The sequence below is a fragment of the Rattus norvegicus genome, chromosome 14, assembly GCF_036323735.1.
Source record: "Rattus norvegicus strain BN/NHsdMcwi chromosome 14, GRCr8, whole genome shotgun sequence".
Taxonomy (NCBI): domain Eukaryota; kingdom Metazoa; phylum Chordata; class Mammalia; order Rodentia; family Muridae; genus Rattus; species Rattus norvegicus.
The window spans coordinates 105,403,943-105,411,042 of record NC_086032.1 but is presented as its reverse complement, the minus strand read 5'-3'; the positions used below and the strand labels follow the sequence as shown (position 1 = coordinate 105,411,042).

The following is a 7,100-nucleotide window of genomic DNA, read 5'->3' as shown; positions in this document are numbered from 1 at the left end:
TTCAGCAATGTAGCTGGGTACAAAATAAACTCAAACAAATCAGTAGTCTTCATCAACTCAAAGAATAAACAGGCTGAGAAAGAAATGAGGGAAATGACACCCTTCAAAAGAGTCACCAATAATATAAAATACCTCAGTGTGACTTCAACCTAGCAAGAGAAAGATCTGTATGAAAAGAATTTCAAGTCTCTGAAGAAAGAAATTGAAGATCTCAGAAGATAGAAAGACCTCCCATGCTCATGGACTGGCAGGATTAATATAGTAAAAATAGCCATTTTGACAAAAGCAATGTACAGATTCCATGCAATCCCCATCAAAATTCCAATTCAATTCTTCACAGAGTTAGAAAGAGCAATTTACAAATTCATTGGGAATAAGAAAAAACCCAGGATAGCAAAAACTATCCTCAACAATAATGTACTTCTGGGGGAATCATCAGAGCTGACTTCAAGCAGTATTACAGAGTAATAGTGATAAAACCTATATGGTATTGGTACAGTGACAGGCAGATATATCAATGGAATAGAATTGAAGACCCAGAAATGAACCCCTACACCTATGGTCACTTGATTGATTACAAAGCAGTTAAAACCATCCAATGGAAAAAAGAAAGCATTTTCAACAAATGGTGCTGGTTCAACTGACTATCAGCATATAAATGAATGCAAATTGATCCATTCTTATTGCCCTGTACAAGCCCAAGTGCAAATGGATCAAGGACCTTCACATAAATCCAGATATGCTCAAACTAACAGGAGAAAAAGTGGGAGGAGCCTCGAACACATTGGCACTGGGGAAAATTTCCTGAACAAAACACTTATGCTTATGCACTAAGATCAAGAATTGACAAATGGGACTTGCAACGCTTCTGTAAGGCAAAGGACACTGTCATTAGGACAAAAAAAATCAACCAACAAATTGGGAAAAGATCTTTACTAATCCTACATCTGATAGAGGGATAATATCCAATATTATAACTCAAGATCCAATAAAAAACTCAAAAAGTTATACTAAAAGGAGCCAAATAACCCTATTAAAAATGGGGTACAGAGCTAAACAAAAAATTCTAAGTGGAGGAATAGCAAATGGCTGAAAAGTACCTAAAGAAATGTTCAACGTCCTTAGTCATCAGGAATTTCAAACCAAAACTACTCTGAGATTCCACCTCACACCAATAAGAATGGCTAAGATCAAAAACTCAGGTGACAACAGATGATGGCAAGAATGTGGAGAAAGAGGAACACTCCTCCATTGTTGGTGGGATTGCAAGCTGGTACAACTAATCTGGAAATCGGTCTGGTCAAAAAACTGGTATATTACTACCTAAGGACCCAGCTATACCACTCCTGGGCATATGCCCAAAAGATGCTCCAACATACAACAAAGACACATGCTCCACTATGTTCATAGCTGCCTTATTTATAATAGCCAGAAGCTGGAATCAACCCTGATGCCCTTCAACAGAGCAATGGATACAGAAAATGTGGTACATCTACACAGTGGAATACTATTCCTTTATCAAAAACAATGACTTCATGAAATTCTTAGGCAAATGGATGGAACTAGAAAATATCATCCTGAGTGAGGGAACCCAATCACAAAAAAATCACACATGGTATGCACTCACTGATAAGAGGATATTAGCCCCAAAACTTGAATTACCCAAGATACAATCAACAGACCACATGAAGCTCAAGAAGGATGACCAAAGTCGGAATGCTTCAGACCTTCTTAAAAGGGGGAACAAAAATATTCATAGGAGGAGATATGGAGACAAAGTTTGGAGCAGAGACTGAAGGAATGGCCATTCAGATCCTGCCCCACCTGGGGATCCAGCCAATATACATACAGCCACCAAACCTAGACAATATTGATGAAGCCAAGAAGTGGATGCTGACCAGACCCTGATACAGCTGTCTCTTGAGATGCTCAGCCACAGCATGACAAATATAGAGGCGAGTGCAAACCATTGAACTGAGAATGGGGTCCCTATTGGAAGAGTTAGAGTAATGATTGAAGGAGCTGAATGGTCTTGAAACCCCATAAGAACAATACCAACTAACCAGAGCTTCCAGGGATTAAACCACTGCCCAAAGACTATACATGGACTGACCCATGGCTTCAGCTGCATATGTGGCAGAGAATGGCCTTGTTGGGCACCAATGGGAGAAGAAGCCCTTGGTCCTGCAATGGCTGGACCAATGTAGGGGAATGTCAGGGCAGGAAGGCAGGTAGGAGGTGGTGGTTGGGGAAGGGGAATATCCAAAGAAATGGGATAGGGAACTTGTGTCCGGGAAACCAGGAAAGGGAATAACATTTGAAATGTAAATAAAATATATCCAATAAAAAATGTTCATGTTTTTTAAAAATAAAAACCCTGGGGTTATTTTACATTAGAGTTATAGGCTTGAATTTAATGATGTATACCTATATACCAATGTATATGTGTGGGCATGTCTCGGTATAGCTATGTATATATGGTTGTATAAACATTTAAGGTAATTAATGTTTTAATAAATGATGAACAGGTACATCTTGAAATTTGAAAATACATATAATCCTAATTTGATCTTTTACCAAAAGCTATTAAAATACATATAGTTAAATTGTAACATGCTGAGATAAACTGGTACATCTGCTTATAACAAGAGGGCTTTTAAATATTAGTCTATTCTCAATATATTCATCTTTTTGCTAGATAAACCATTTAAGACTTAAGAGCTAATTAAGCATATGCTCAGTATGTTTCTCACTTGCCTTAATAGTAGTAAAATTTTATTTTAAAATACACCTTAATTTTCTGTGAGAAATTTCTGCCAATTAATCATAAAACATATATTTTCTGAACAAACACATCTAATTTTAAATTTGGCCTATTATACACAGATTTCACTATGCCTATGTTTTTCAGTCCTCTAGACTGATGACTGAATATACAAGAGCAATTAATAGAGTGTCAAAATTAACTAAAGCTTTAAGCCTGAAAAAAATCTCTCAGTTCTGCTAAACCTAAGTTTAACTCCCTTTGCAAAAATCTTCATTATCTTCTAACAGAGTAAGTACATGATCTCCTATAAAAACTATAATGAAAACCACACAGGTTTTCTTTTTTAAAGAGAGATGTGTACCAGCATGAGGAACTTTTAAAAATAAATAAGTAGCATCCACTTAGTTTTTCCTGTGGAAATAGCTCACTCTAGAGACAGAAATCAAGAGTTCCAGACGTTCAAGTAGCTTACTCTGATCATGTATGTATGTATGTATGTATGTATGTATGTATGTATGTATGTTTAGGAATGTACATGTTTATGTATGTGTGTGTATGGATGTATGTATGGATGTATGGATGTATTTATGGATGTATGGATGTACGTATGGATGTATGGATGTATGGTTGCATGGAACATATAAAATGAGAAACAAAATTCTTAGATATTAGCGATATTTTTATAATGAAAAGAAGAAGAAAGTGTGATCTTAAAAGTCATGTGATGATGTTCCTTAATAGAGTATTACAGCCCATTTTGATTTCTGACTTCTGGATCAATTCAATTTTGATGTTACAAATGCTCTTTAGTGAGGAGATGGCAGCAGCTGCTGAAGAAACTACCGTGTGAAAGAACAGATTCATCTGAGGTTGGTGAATCGAGATGTGCTAATGGTTCTTTTTTTTTTTTAAAGAATCAACCTTTGATGATGAGTTCAAATGGAAAGATAACTATGGGAAAGTCTTATTAGTCTTTTTTTTTGAAATTTCTGTTCACTCCTTCACAGAACAGAGGACTAGGCATCTGTTCGGTATTAACAGAGATTGAAAATTAACTCTTCCAATCACTCAACTTCAAAATCAGTTCTGATTGTTCTGTAAATGAAGACACCAGTGAAGCTACTTTTTTTTATGCTCCTCTTTGTCTAAATCAGGGTCCTAGACTTCAAAGCCAGAGTGTAGTCTTTCAGAAGCAATACAATCAGTGCAGACAAAAGTAAAAGCAGCAGACTGTCCTCTTCAAACTTTGAAACCAAGATGAAAAGATGATTTAAAATTCTATGGACTGTTAAATGTCCTATTAATCATAGAAGCTGATCCTATGGGAGTAACTTTTCTGATGCACCTTTCTCAGGAGAAAAGACTTCAGTCCCATGGTCATTAAGGCAAAATAACTGAGTGAATTTGATGCTTAAAAGACTACAGAGAGTTCTTGAACTTATCCAAAAGTTACAGCATCTAATACATTCCCTTTGTGTTGTAATTGGTCACTAAAAACTTTCTAAAATCAATTTTAAAAGAAAAGTCACATTCCTAGATATCATTATTGACTCTCAGTCCTATACATCTAAAGACTAACTATATTCCTCAATTCCATTTTATCACTGCTAAAGGAAAAGACAGAAAACTCGTTTTTAACAAGCATTTAAGTCTTAGGAAAATATGATTTTAATATAAACATGCCCTTATGTTTTCTCAAGTCTAGTATGAAAGGCAAATTCTATAGGCTATGGTACGTATTTAAGAATATTTTACTCTCATAAAATTAATGGTACCAAGGACAAGAAAACAACTGGCACTTCAAGAGAATTGATTAAAGCTTTTAAGTAGAGGCAATAACAGTCTTCAGACAGTCATGAAAGACCAAAGAGCTCCATATCTGCTAAGATGTAGAACATAACACTAATGTACACTGGGGCAGATGTTCATAGCAAGACAGACTCTGAACTTTGGTCTATAGGCAGTAAACAATCAATAGGTTATGATCTCATGCCATATTTCTTTTAGATTAGTTGTTGAACAACTAAATTGTCAGTGATATGATAAGTTTGAATAGAATCTGAACCATGCAGATATAAAATAGAGTGCCGTAGCAATTAATGGTATAATTCAAGAAGGACTTAGATAGGGACACCCTCCATTTGTGTCTCACAATCCAGAGACAATAGTATAATGAGTACGAAGAAGTAGTTGGAATTCAAGGTTACTGTTGAGAGAATAAATGGGAACTGACAGTCAATGTGGAGGCCTCCATAGATGAAGCATATTGAAGAGGCTTCATAACTCAAAATATTTAAAAAATATGGTGTTCAATCACTCGCTGCATTGATGATTTGAGATTTCCTCAATTGAAGAACTCACTCAGAACACCAATAATTAAAATAGGAAAGTGCTAAATGAAGCTCCCAGGAGGAATAGCATTTGACACCCCATGAGAAAAGAAAAGCTCACGAAAAAGGAAGGCTCATGAAAAACTCAAATAATTAGAAATGTTTGCTGGTGCTCTGAAGCCTAAAAGAGATCATTTCAGAAAGATCATGGTCAACACTCAAGTGACAGTACATGCACCACAATGCCTGCATGTTAACCTACTTTTATCAGTTTCTCACTGTTTTCAATCCTATTTCTTTTAAATAATTAGATGAAGAATAGGTAATAAGATACATGTGTCTTTCTTTCTTTTTGCCCTGCATATAGACACAAAGTGCATTGCACTATTAACCGTATTGATCCTTTTAATTTTCATCTCCTTCTTTGTTAGGGATCACAACGTAACACAATATTAAAATTTCACGCTTGAGGATATCACTTCTCATCTCAAGAAGTTACTGTGACTGTTTTGTCTGTTATATTACCTTTATGCAGTTGGGGATTTACCACGCTTATGCATCAGTGTCTAGCATTATGTCACTGTATGGCTTCTAGTCTCAAGACAAAAGTGGCAACTAAAGTTATGTACATGAGAATGACCTGGCAGTTTAATATAAAGGGAACACCAGCAAAATTATTCTAGCTACATCTGATTTTGACTATTTAAAAGAGACTTCCCAGGGTCCTTGCTCAATACTTATGCTCATAAAAGTCTAGCTGCATTTCAGAATAGAAATATGGTTTTTATTTCTAGTGGTAGTGGGCCAAATTAAAGGTTGGAGTATTGATATACAATGAATGATTAGCATGCTACTAGTGGTGGCTGAGTAAATGCCCAACCTCCCATAGAAGAACTTGGGTGGCTTAGCAAAGATTAGGATTTAGATTACTTTTAATTAATTAAAATTTAAGTGGCTTAAAAATAATAGGATTTAGGTTATTTTTAACTTACTAACCACTACTTCTCAGGTAGTTAGTAGTCAAATGGGAAAATATAAGTTAAAAACTAAAATTTGACTTTTTAAGTTTTTCATTAAGAAGTGCAATAAAGATCCCAGCACAGAGGGCAGAAGCGCATTCTGCACAGGCTGAGGGTGGTGGCACAGGGAACCCAGGTCTGGCCCAAGGGGCATGACAAAAGAGGCCTTGGCCTGCCCTGAGGTGGGAAATGGGGGAGTGGGGCGTGGAGATGGATAAAATGGCCATCATCTCAGGATGTCTCTTTCTGACTGCGGGTATCTTTGCCAACGCCAGCATCGCCAACCTGGACTGACTCAACGCAGGGCAGTCGCAGAAGCACTTGCTGTGGGCCTACCTAGTGCAGCAGTGTCAGAAAATCCCTGGATGAGGCTGGACCTGGGTCCCTGCCTCGGCTTCCCCCAGAGGGGGTCACCATTCTGTACTTTATCATCATAGGAATCATTTCCTTGACTGTGACTTGGAATTTGCTGGTGGCTTCCCACTGGTGAAGAGAAGCTACAAAACACGCTCGATGGATACCATTTTCTGTATGGATGGATGGACCCTTTTCTGTATGACTGCCCAACCATTTCCAATAGGATTTTGCATCAATGAAGTTGGAAGTCAACCTTATAAGTTACCCAACAACACAATAGATGGGTCATCACGTGTACTTTTTGTCTTATCTATTTCCTTCATAATAGTAGGACTTTGCTGACAAAGTCTGTTTACCAGGCTGACAAATGTCTAAACGGCTTAACTTTTTATTTTTTATTTTATTTTACTTTTTATTTTTAGAGGTTGGGAGGACAAAGAGAAGGTATCAGGGCAGTCCTCTCATAGGAAGATGCTTAGATGAACCTGGTGCCCATAAGGAAAAGATTGCTTTGGTTTGTTCTCACTATGCACTTAACCAAATGCAGTATTGGCTGAATCTCCTGAGCATATTCAGGCAGTCAGTCTGAACTGCAATAGCAACCCAGTGAAGAGAAGTGCTTCATGT

At 36.9% G+C, this 7,100-nt stretch overlaps 1 pseudogene; it reads left to right on the top strand.

Annotated features, from left to right (window-relative positions):
* Positions 1-6,326: 6,326 nt before the first annotated feature.
* On the top strand, positions 6,327-6,837 carry Mosmo-ps1 (modulator of smoothened, pseudogene 1; annotated as a pseudogene).
* The last annotated feature ends 263 nt before the right edge of the window (positions 6,838-7,100 follow it).